The 13000-nt window shown below is 44.4% G+C and overlaps 1 protein-coding gene across 1 annotated transcript in view; it reads right to left on the bottom strand.

The window, feature by feature from the left end:
* The window catches only part of LOC142815291 (cell adhesion molecule DSCAM-like), a 147431-nt gene extending 136387 nt beyond the window's left edge, over positions 1-11044 (bottom strand). Inside the window, exon 1 of the mRNA XM_075894129.1 lies at positions 10960-11044. The gene's annotated coding sequence lies outside the window, so the exon portion shown is untranslated. The remainder of the gene's footprint in view (positions 1-10959) is intronic.
* Between the last annotated feature and the right edge of the window lie 1956 nt (positions 11045-13000).

The following is a 13000-nucleotide window of genomic DNA, read 5'->3' on the forward strand; positions in this document are numbered from 1 at the left end:
TTTTATGTGTCGCACTTCAAAAAGCGTGACGAGACCCTGAATTTTCATCCTCCATCAATTGAACTTTTTTGCCCTAAACTGCACTGAAATCAAATAATTTGTAACGAAACTACGGCCCAACGAAATATACCATTTCCAAAATAGTTACTCTCTGTATTCAGAAGACATGCATACACGAAGTTCTGGTGTACCTTCTTTTTTCCCCCATGAATAATGAGCATGTTCTTGGGGACCATAATAACCGCATAGCATGCGCAATATCATGTCGCCAGTAATTCATTATCCGAGCAATTTTAGCTAGACGTGCCAAGTTTCAACATTCCCGCCAGCAAGAGGGAATGTCCCTTGAGTGACGTAAATGAAGAGTGCCCGACATCACAAGGATAATATGAACACCGAATACACGTTTCCATGATGTCTACCGCGATTTTACTTTGGCAAATAAAGCCATGCTTCAGTTCTAGAGTGTGAAATTGAAATAATTCTGTTTCGAGCCACCTACTATAAGTCACACTTAGTAAAAGCGTTCCTTGCGAGCACGAAACGCTGATGCAAAAGTCAATTTTATCTCTTAAATTCGCGTCTACATCTTTTCATGAACATTTCAGACAAACAGCGCAATTGTATGAAAAGTTTATCAATTTTTCGGAAACCGATCAATCTACAACAATACTTCACGTACGGTCTTTACAACCCTATAACAATGCGCGGCTTCAAAGAGAAGAGCTGAAACGCTCTTTGGCTGGTGAAGAACGATGGCAGCACAGTAACTTGTGCCCCGGTGGTAGCTCAAGCATTTTGCCTTTTAGCCCGCCATTGGGAAACCTGGCCGCGCACCATCAGTCTTCATTCGAGCCTCTCGCTGCTTCGCACTGCGGAGCAACAAAACGAAGGGAGAGATCGAAATAACAAAGCGTGGCTCATAGAAAAAATAGGAAAAAGGTGTACCGGTTACGGGTACCCCATTCCATCACGTGTATCGACGTTGAAGAAGAGCACCAGCTGCATATTATTCTGCCGTGTGCAAAGTTAGGGGCCGCAGTACGGAGAAAAACAGGGAAAGGATGGATTCGAAGGGAGGCACCATGTAGCGCCCTCGCTTCGACCGCCGCAATCGATCAAGTGATCGCGGAGTCGTGGGGTATGACGTGTATACCTATATTAACCCGCTGTTGTTCAGAAACATCGCCAGTATGCGTCAAGTGTAAGGACGTCCCTGTGTATATACACGCTAACCGCCACCGCATTTGTTTATTCTCTTGGTTACCTGTATACATCTTTCAGAAACAATTTGTGCTCTCCTGGCAGCTCGTGCACGTTAGCGCTGTGTTTTATTATTCCTGTCCCTGCGCGAGCTCGGCCGAGTTTACAAAAGAGCGGCGGCGAGGAACGTGCGACGTGTTGCCTTGATCGATGGACTCGCATCGCCAAAGAGACGTCTCCTAGAAAAGCGAGATTAAGGGCACCGATCTCACCGGGACACCGAACGCTACGTGACGCCTTTAACACCCGATCGCTCTCTCCTATACCTATAGTACGCGTCCTCTCTTGTCGGCAATTTCGCGGAGGCTTCCGAGAGTGCCGTACTCGTAAACTTAATTCTATGCCTAGGGTGCATTCAACCTCGTTTGTGCTCATAGGCACGGTTCAGTTCCTGTGGTTAAGATTTCTTGTCAACTTTTCTCACAGTTGTTTCGGCGAGTAGGAACTCATTGCTCATCGCTGCTGGCGTACAGTTGGTATTGGTAGCGTTCTTTATTTATTTTTTCCTGACACACTTCTTTCACGTCGCTTTTTGAAACTGTAACGACGTTTCTCGACATATCATGCTTAGCTGTGTTTGGTACATTATATAGCGGCACAAAACAAGAACGCAAAGATAGTGCTTTACATTGCCTTGACCTGCAGGATCCTTACTCTACGTCAAAAATATGGCTGTCTTGGCGCCTGTGTAGAAGTACAGGCTAGCAGAAGTGAAGAGACAGGGTATACGTTTCCGCAAAAATACATTGTGCTCTGTTTAAGGTGCCTTTAGGTTGTTTACGAGCAACCATTGTTAGCTGCTAGCTCGTAATACGTTCACGAGCTACGTGACGCCAAACAGGCTCAAAAGAGTGTGCCACACTCGCCACCATGACTACAGGTGGCGCTGACTGACACTCCCACGTTTAAATTAACATATCAACCCAATAAAGTGGCTGGGGGAATAGCCGCCGTAGTAGCTCAGTGGTAGAGCTTCGAACACGTTATTCGAAGGTCGCAGGTTAGTTCCTGCCCATGGGAAGTTATGTTTTCACTCATTTTTCTTTCTAATTTACATTACAATTTGGTCTAATAACTTATTCTATACTTTCCTTGGCATTTATTGAGATGTATGGGGTTGAACGTCCCAAAACCACCATATGATTATGAGAGACGCCATAGTGAAGAACTCCGGAAGTTTTGACCACATGGGGTTCTTTAACGTGCACCCAAATCTGGGAACATGGGCCTACAGCATTTCCGCCTTCATCAGAAATGCAGCCGCCGCTGCCGGGATTCAATACCGCGACCTGCGGGTCTGCGGCCGAGTACCTTAGCCACTAGACCTCGCGGCGGGGCACTTTCCTTAACTTTATTGTCTGTTATATATATATATATATATATATATATATATATATATATATATATATATATATATCACATTTACATATAACTTATGTAGTCAGGTGTGGCTGAAGGAAGAGGAATCGAGGGGGTAACAATTACCCTCAGTTATTGAATTTCGAGTGCATATACATAATAACCGCTCTCATTCATATTTCTGGTTATATGGATGCGTCGCCACTATCAAGTGGAGTGTAGAATTTGTTCATAAAGTTCACAGAGCTTCGTACAATTTTTTCTTTTTTGAAAGAGGCAAAATTACAGTTTACGCCAAACTTGAGAAAATTGACATTTTATCGCAGATAAAGTATTTAGACAGCGAATGAATAGTGGTGTTCGTGCATTCTACGCAGCTCTATGGTGAGCAGGGAAAGAAGCGTGTGAGGGCTCGTTATATTTGTTAGACACAATATTAATGAGAACTAACAGATAATAATGCTCCTCGAAAGCAATTACTTCAAATATGGTGAGTACATGCACTATCATAAGACAGTGACATACGGTACCACGTGAAGAAAGAGTGCGCCAAATCTTATTGCTGTGTTTTTCTGTGCACTGCGAACTTCGACCTTCGCCCTTCTGTTTCCCATTCATTGTCCCTTTTTTCTCGACGCCTCTGTGCCTTGCGCAAAGCAGCACTGCTGATCATCTGCCCTGTAACATTCGAATATTTCTTTTATGGTTGTCTTATGCTATTTCGTTATTTCACATTGTCAATGTGAAAGAACCGCCTATATATAGTGGAAATGTAAACCAGAAATTGACACCTAAGTGGAACGATAAGAAAACGTAAAAGTAAAGAAAATACGTCTGAAATAAACATAAAGCACGTTCGTTCTCCGAGTTCGTAACATCGACGGATGAGCTGGGCATCGCATGCTAAAAAATGGGGGAAACACTGGAGTAACAAAAATTATAAACAGAGGTTCCAATATGTCATTTCCAGCCCAGACAACCAAGCACTATCTATTATACCACAAACTTTACCACTTTTTAGTTTATTTACCAATCCTTTTTTTTCTCTAATCCTGTCAGTCTGGCTTGGTAATCTCTGTTAATTAAACGTGCACCCCATTACACCGACTAAGCACAGGCGCTCACTCTTCAATGTTCCTGGATTGATAATTTCGTCGTGGAAATAGTGTTTGCGCTTTTACTTTTTTCTGCATGTGTGCCATGCTCGAGGCTATCAATTTTGTTTTTAGTTTTATTTTCACAGTTATTACTGCTAATTTCTGCATTTTACAAAATAACTTTCTGACACTCAGCGGCGGGGGTTGCGCTCATTTATTTATTTATTTATTTTGTTTCATTACGACTAAACGTGAAGCCCCCGAATGTAAGGCTTTTGAATTCCATTTCCCACAGCAACACTGTTCTACATGTCGAGATTCAAGAAGATTATTATTAAAGGGACCGACAACTAACATTTTTCGATCCAGTTTTTTTCTAGCGCGACAAAAAGCTTACCCTTCGTAGTGATCGTAGCTGCAGTAGTTTAATTCAAAAGCTCTAAGTCATTCTATAAGCAGTATTTTTCTATCTGAAAGGTCCTAAACACGGTAGTGCATTTTCATCCGGCAACGCCTAGTGTTGATAGCGATGCCAGTAGCCTTTCTGGTGGATTATGCATGCTGTCGTTGTTCTTATTTCGCAGGATTTCCTGGAACTAGGCTTAACCACGTTTACTCTGTGCTTTACAACTATTTTTAAACATAGCAAGCATTTACAATGAGACAGTGTGGCTTTCTAGAGCTTCCCTGCATTTGTACCGTGTTGCCAAATCAAGTAATCGAAAATGGAACTACGCATATGTCACGCAAAGGCAGCGCCACTTCTTCTAATTGATTGATATTTAGGCTTTAACGTCCCAAAACCACCATATGATTATGAGAGACACCGTAGTGGAGGGCTCCGGAAATTTCGACCCCCTGGGGTTCTTTAACGTGCACCCAAATCTGAGCACACGGGCGTACAATATTTCCGCCTCCATAGGAAATGCAGCCGCTGCAGCCGGGATTCGGTCCACCGACCTGCAGGTCAGCAGCCGAGTACCTTAGCCATTAGACCACTGCGGCGGGGCCAAGCGCCACTTCTACTACTAACGCAAGCTTATGCATATGATTTTTTAAAATATTATCTTTTGCTATAAAAAATCAAGCAATATTTCAGTACTAATCAATAAATTGTTGACCATGTACATTAACGCATGGTCACGTGACAGGGCATTCATGATAGTTTATGTTTTTGCCCCCAGAGACGCCACAGGTCATTTTTCGCGATTTTCAAAGAAGAAATAATAATAAACATCCACTTCACACGAAAAAAAAAAACAGGGTTCGTTTGAGTCTCTTTAAGGGACAATCTTTCCATTCGTGCAGTCATCTCATTTGATGTTGTCGGCAGTTGTCGGTCCTTTAAAGCGTTACGATACTCGATGTCATTGTTGTCATCTTAACCTTGTATTTTTTAATGAGCTTTACTTCTATATGTAAGCTACTTCAAGTGTTTATGAACATACGCCGCTCCTCTGTCGCTATAAATAACCAGGTGATTTACAAGTTTGTGAACTAGCTTGCTGGACTTATTTTACCTGGCAATGAAGAATTGGAATGAATTTAAGTAACAGTGTATAGCATCGACAGTGTTGTCACCATAGCAATAAATTGACACTGGAACTGGAGTGCTATCGGTGGTAATGGTTGGACTTTCGGTGCTGATGATTGTTATTGTTTACAACGGACGTGTCTATACGTTTGTAATTTCTACCCCCCTCCCCACACACACATATTTCTGTCCAGGCTTCATTAATTCAATCCATAACATTACCGGTAGTCCTATAGTGCTTTCAGTTACGTGAAAAAAATATAGCCAATAATCGCGAAGTCTACATCCCGACAAATTGATCAGTACTGGTTACACAGACAAATTCGCAAGATAGTCATATTGCCGCCGCAATGCAGATGTCTGACATATTAGGTGTCGCTGTAATCACGAGCCGAGAGTTGCACAAAAAAGCTGTTTTTTTCTGAATATTTGGATGTTTTTTTCGTTATTTTCGCTCGGCTCATGTCGAACCTCACTGCACGCAAGTGTACATGCAAGAAGCTTCTTTACAAAAAAAAAAAGAAAACGAAATAGCGTCACGTGATCACACGTCGGCCAATAGGGCAAAGCCTAGAGGCACCAATGAGGAGGGCTTTGCGGCCACCTGAGGATGTCGTCAAACGAAGGCCTATGTCGTGGTCAAGAGAACCTGATAATCAATAACAGTTGAGTTGGAACGACATCGAGGCCACCGATTGGAGTTTCGTTGCGATGCACGAAGAAGACACGGGCTTCGTGGTCCACTGAAATAGAAAACCAAGAAAGAGGCACAGCGCTTGTTTCACTAAGTTATTGCGCAAACAAGGTCTGCTGCGAGGCTCATCTCGATGCGTCGACAAAGCTGGCTGTCGAGCGACGCGCATCTCAGCATGAAAACGGGAAAAGAAGTTAACGCGAGCGCAATCGTAGGAAGCGGGATCGTATCGCCGAGTCAGCCTGTACACGTCGAGCTGGAATGCCTGGAGACGGGTACTTTGCGAAATGGGATTGCGCGACCTTTGCGTTCTCCGATTGACAGCGCCGATATCCTTTTAAGGCTCCTCTCCTCTGCTATCATATATCGTTTGTAGTGTGGAGGCAGGGAAAGAAAGAAAGAAAGAAAGAAGGAAGGAAAGAACGAAAGAAAGAAAGAAAGAAAGAAAGAAAGAGGGAAAGAAAGAAAGAAAGAAAGAAAGAAAGAAAGAAAGAAAGAAAGAAAGAAAGAAAGAAAGAAGGAAAGCGCGCTTCCATTTCCAGAAGCTATAAATTGCGATTGAGTGACGACGAAATTGGTTAAGTTAGTCAGAAGGTACCGTTTTTACACGATTTCAAGTCGACTCGAGTGTAGATGAACCACTCTGAAAACACACGGCAAAAAAAGAAGAAAAAATGAGGGGGAAAGCGTGAGCGCATTTCATAAAGGAAAATTGTTTATGATGTCACTGAAAACAGCACAAAAAACACAATTCTGAGTGTAAATGTGGCTTCACCGCCGAGCATTATAGCTGTGCAAGCAGGCTAGTGTGCTAGCTTCGCGGCAAATATGCGGGAATCGTTTTTATTTTTAATCTTTCCTTAAACCGTTGTGGAGGGCACGGGTTATACGAGAGAACATGCGCTATTAGTTACGGCTAGAGACATAACGTAAACCTAATGATGCAACCATACCACCCGTGCCCGACTTTTGGTTTGTTTTGATTGTAAGACGTCCCCTCCCCCCAAACTTTGGATTTCAAGCTTAGATGAAATGGGCTGATCTACTACAATCTTGCAAACACGACATGCATAGTTAGTCAACTTTCAGTTATCATTTGAAGGAAGTTTCTGCAGCACGGCCATCTTATTTGGCATTTCTTTTTATTTTCCCATTCTAAGTATCTCGGAAACTACGTTGTCATGTTTTGCCTATTCCGCTTACTACATAATGCCCCTAAGCACGACGCCCCAGAAATCCAGAGACGACGGTTGTGAAAAAGGTCGAGAAACGTGTGAAATACAAGTTTTACTAACGTTTTGGCGTGTGTATCGGCTTTCGTCAGAAAATATATGTATCATACACACATATAATCCTACTCCTTTCACCCCGCCGCGGTGGTCTAGTGGCTGAAGTACTCGGCTGCTGACCCGCAGGTCCCGGGATCGAATTCCGGCTGTAGCGGCTGCATTTCCTATGGAGGCGGAAATGTTGTAGGCCCGTGTGCTCAGATTTGGGTGCACGTTAAAGAACCCCAGGAGGGCGAAATTTCTGGAGCCCTCCACTATGGCGTCTCTCGTGATCATATGGTGATTTTGGGACATTAAACCCCACATATCAATCAACCAAGCATTCCATTCGGGTGTGCGTTAGCTCACAGCCGCCTGTATGACTACGTGCATTTATTTTCGTCCATAGTTCTGTCACGCATACCTCGACGCGCAAATAACATCAGCGTAGCTTGCACTAAAAACTCAATGCTAAATAAACAACGAAGCTGATGGGCACCTAGGCACTAGTGGTAGTAGTAGTTTTTTATTGTTCGAATGACGCTTAGTTCTGCAGCTCATGAGGGAGCACGGCACAGCGTCATAAAAGGGGAAGTGGGAAATAAAGGGGAAAGTAGGAGAAAGCAAGATAGTAAAAAGATAAAAGCATGGCTGTTGCTGTGTCACTAGATTTTGCAAATTCTCGCTTTCTCCATTCCTCGGTTCCTTTAGTGTTCTCGCTTCTTTTATTTTCTTGTGCATGACTTTTCTTTCTTTTTTTTACGTTTATTTATTATTTCACTCTCTTTCTTTCTCTAATACTTTCTTTTTTTCGGTCGGTCTGTCTATCTCTCTTTTGCTATCTTCCCCTTCTCATTCTTTCGTTCCCTTTTTGTGTATCTCTCTCTCCCTCTTCATTTTTGTCTCTCTTCAATTTTCTGTCTTTCTCTCTTTCGCTCGCTTTATTTTCTTTCTTTCTTTCCTTTTTCTACCTAGCTCCCTCTCTCTGTTTTTTCAATGCTTTAATCTTTCCTTTTTTCTTTTCCCTCCTCCTCACTTTGACTCGCGTTTCCCATCACCCTTGTTATGCTACACTATGCAAAGTTATGACAGGCTCTGCTAGCGTGCCTGAATAGCCGAGTGATTATGACAGTCGCCTTTGAAACGTGGGCACACGGGTTCGAACCTCGTCTCGCGAAAAAGTTTTATATCCTAGAATTTTTATGATTCTCTATCACTAGTTCTCTCTGCGTCTCTCTGCACTCAAAGTTATTGCATTCCGTGCACGAGAAATCGGGGCACGTGTTCCCGAAGTAAAGGTATAGATCCAGAAGAAGACGAGGAGAGCGTGACTCAGTTTATGATTATGACAATTTTTTTTTGTGCGAGAGAGAAGTTTTGCTCAGCTTTAACAGGTCTGCTGCTAAAAAGATAAGCCTGTTCATTATACTTATGTGGTCTTTTACCAGGATTCAAGGCTTCGCGAGGTCTTTAGCAAACTAAGTTTGGTCCAACTGACACCATGCAGAGAGCATTGCGCTATAGTGAAAACTCTAAGTAACGACTGCCACTGTGACACGTTGTGCTGTCCAAGTAAACACCGGGAAGGTCAATACAGGCTGTACAAGTCAAACATTTTAATGAAGACGACATCGACAAGTTTGCGCAATTTCCTTCAATATCGCTTTGCGATGAGCCGAGGCAGTTCCTTTCCCAGTACGATCTCAAGTTAACCAATCAGATTCTAGGAAACGAGTCACTCTAATCGATGAACGTACCATTTCACAGCCGAGAGTTCCTACGAAGAAAACACCCTTTCATAGCTGTCACGTGTCGACTGCTTCGTCACGAGGAGAAATCAGATGGAATCAATATCTGTCAGCGTCCACGGCATCGCCGGAGAAGTACAATATGGAACCTGTCAACAACCATCGGTAAACGAAGGCCCAGCTTCGCTTCGCAGAGATGAGAAGTGGGGTGTTTCTGGTCTCTGTGGACTATGTTTACCTATTTTTTAACTCTATCTGTGTAGTGTGTATTTGCAACGTGCTTACCGCATCTTTCCTTTCTCATTTCTCGTGATCTCAAACTCACAACTGTGCATTCTGACGACTCCCGTCTTGCACTTCATTGTATGTCCCAGTGCAGGGTAGCATAGCAGTTTTTTTTTCTATACTGGTTAACATTTTGCTTTTCCTCTTCCTCCATTTTCTTCTCTGTTCTAACCACACGTGTCACATATATACCGCTTCTATATTTCTATACACGTTATAGCTCTAAAAATCGGCCAAAAATTAGAAACTACCAATTTCCCGGAAGTTCCTTCGCATAAGCACCACAAAACATTGGACAAATATCCGACCACACTACTGATGTAATGCATGACTTCTACGCAGGAGAACTTGAAGGCTTCACGCCCACGCTAAGTCTTGTACTTCTCAGATTCTCAGTCTCAGATTCTTCGTCAAGGCGCGCGGAACTACAGCTGACCGAGCTGTTGGACAAACGCCTATGGCCACTCCCATGTCACTCGAACGGCCTAACGGCTAGCGCCTCAGGCGAAAAATTTTCGGAAGCAGTGCAGCGGGATCGAATTTGCAGTGCCCGCCAGGATGACAAGCTCTTCAAGATGTTCCTTGAAGCTGGCAGTAAAGGCTGCTGCTCGTAATCCCATGCTGAACCACGAGTTTCACTTTTCTCTTTTACTTTAGCAGGGAGTAGAGGGAAAAGGGTACAGACGAACATATTTGGACGATAGTTTTTACTTTTTCGTGCGTCGGTTTGTACGTGTGCATCCCTGCCCTTCCAGGTTACGCCAACGATAATTGACTTCCCTGCATGCTGGCTTAAAGGGCTGCGGAATTAGCATTGCTGTGTGTGTCTATGTGTATATATATATATATATATATATATATATATATATATATATATATATATATATATATATATATATATATATATATATATATATATATATATATATATATATATATATATATATATATATATATATATATATATATATATATGTATATACTAGAGAAGAGAGTCTGCACTACTTTTCACAGTACACACAACTAAAGAGAAAAAGAAAATAGCAATGTCAAAGCCACCTGATATACACTTTTTCACACGCAAGATATAGGGAGTCGTACAAATTGCAGAGTGGCTGCACCACAGATATCACATCTTCTTCGCAGTAGCTTTAGTCGATAGTCGTCTCCCTGCAAGCATTCATGTGTCATCGGGGACTCAACCCTCGTTATCGGGGAGTTTGTCTCCTTGAATACCTGCTTTAGAGTGAAGCACAAGCAGGCGCACAGCTGGAAGGCCGATGGTAATTCAACGAGAGGAAGAACGACACTATTAATGAAGGCGATTCCGACCGCTTCGAGCACATCTCCATTACGTACCCTAATTAGCGGGCAACGCGTCCATTCAGCTCCGGCGACGGCCAATGAACGGGGTGAGGCCAAAGCACTGCACGGGCGCTTATCAATGGGCACGAATTAAAGGCACATATATAACACCCACCGCATCACTGACAAATTCGAGACGCACACTGCTGTCGCATGCTGCTACAGTCAGCCCATTGCGGCGCGAACCTCTCGACGAGACTGGGTCCTTCACTGCGCGCCTGGGCGAAAGAAGTGAGCACATTATTATACTGCCATTGAAGCCCGATGAAAAGGTGCGGATCTGTGGTAAAAAAACGCTACACTGGAGAGTGTGTGTCATGCTTTGATGTAGATAGATCGGCCTTACCTTCTTGCCGAGAGCCAGACGGGCGGGACGAACCGATGGATTTAGAGAAATTGCACGCGATCGGAACGGACATGGGTCTCACAGGATCGGCACTGCAAGACTGGGTTGACGCGGAGCGCGTTATCGAAAGGGACCTTCGTGCGCAAGTTCGCGACGAGCAGCGAGAAAAGATAGCGCTGCAGGAAAGACGGCTGCAAGCCGAGGAGCGCGTTTTGCTGTTGAAGCTAAAGTTGCAAGAGCAGAAGACTGGTTCGAACGCGGGAGAGATAGGGAGACCGGTAAGCGATGACGCAGCGTCTCCAGCTGTAATGGACAGCTGTGGCCCACACAAGCTATTGCCACCGTTCAACGAGATGCGAGATGACATCGACGCATATCTGCAGCGTTTTGAGCGCGTCGTGGTGTCTCAGGAGTGGCCTCGGAGCAAATGGGCCTTTTCGCTCAGCTTGTGCCTGACGGGAGAGGCGTTATCCGTGATTAGTCGACTTGACTCTGCTTCCGCCACCGACTATGATCAGGAGAAGGCAACATTGCTGTTACGATTCCGGTATATGGCTGAAGGATACCGCGAGAAATTTCGCAAGACGAGACCAGAGGACAAGGAGACGGGGCTCCAATATGCTTCTCGCATAGCAGGTCATTTCGACCGTTGGATGGAGCTGGAAAATGTCGAGAAAACATATGACGCTCTTCGCGACGTAATGATTTCAGAGCAGTTCATGAAGGGATGCTCACCCACCCTGAGGGTATCTCTGAAGGAGAGGAACTGTAAGAAATTGCACTCTTTAGCGCAGAACGCAGCCTGCTCTCTGGAAGCCCAAGATTTGTTCAATTTGGGCAAGGGCAAGCTGTATAAGGAGAGCTCAGCAGATGCTCGTAAAGCAGAAACTGCTAAGCGCCAGTTTAAGGGCCAAAGTCTCTGTTTATTGTGCAATAAGACAGGGCACCGTGCGTCTGAATGTTGGGCTCGGACAAGAAATAACCAGTCAGCAACAGTCTGGTCGAGTGGCAGAAACGGTTCGTCTGTGGAGACAACTCGAACCCAGGAAAAACAGTTGGCGTCGTGCGTGCCGTCACCCAAAAAAGGAGACAACACTGAGACACCGGAGAAACCGGATGAAGGGTACGTCGTACTCCAGACTGGGGAGACTATCCCGGTCGTGAATATGACGTCGATGCATACCCCAACTGTGGCTGATGTCGGAACTCTGCCTGTAGTGAGAGAATTGCTTGAGGGCAAAACTGTATCTGTACTTCGAGATACGGGATGCAACACGGTAGTGGTACAAGAAAGGCTTGTCCTGAAAGAGAAGTTTACGGGCACTACAAGTCTGGTTTTCTGCTTGACAGAACAGTGCACAACTTGCCGGAGGCAATCGTTTCTATTGACACACCGTTCTTCGCCGGTGTCGTGCGAGTTAAATGCATGAAGAACCCTCTATACGATGTCGTGCTAGGCAAAATCGAAGGTGCCTGATCTACAGAGCTAGAATATTCGCAAAAGCCTCAACAGCATCGTGAGAGGCATCGTGATTACAGCGGAGGGAAGGTAGTCAGAAAACTCGCTAACTCGCCCGTGCCCATCATCGCGGACGACACGCAAAGTGATGTCGGAAACAATTCAGGCTACTTACCAATGACAGTAGAGACAACTTGCACACCTCATAGACCCGCAGATCAAGTACCACTAGGTGATAGTGCTGCAGCAGTGAAAGAAACACGCGCCACAACCAGGCTACCTGTTCTGAAAGCCACTGCCACAATCCCTCCCCTTCACTGACGCTTGAGGAATACCAAAAAAAATGACCCATCGTTACGGCAGTGTTATGAGAGTCTTGGTAAAAAGGTAATAGTAAAGAATCGTGAAACCTGCTTATTTCTTGTAGATGGTATCTTGTATTGGAAACACAAGCTACTCTCGAAGAAGGAACTCGAACATCTGGTCGTACCGAGACAACTGCGAGAGGCTGTGCTCAAACTAGCCCATGAAGGTATCCTCGCGGAACACCAAGGGATATCCCGAACAACTGACCGTATTTTT

The sequence above is a fragment of the Rhipicephalus microplus genome, chromosome 1 (assembly GCF_043290135.1).
Source record: "Rhipicephalus microplus isolate Deutch F79 chromosome 1, USDA_Rmic, whole genome shotgun sequence".
NCBI classification, from domain to species: Eukaryota; Metazoa; Arthropoda; class Arachnida; order Ixodida; family Ixodidae; genus Rhipicephalus; species Rhipicephalus microplus.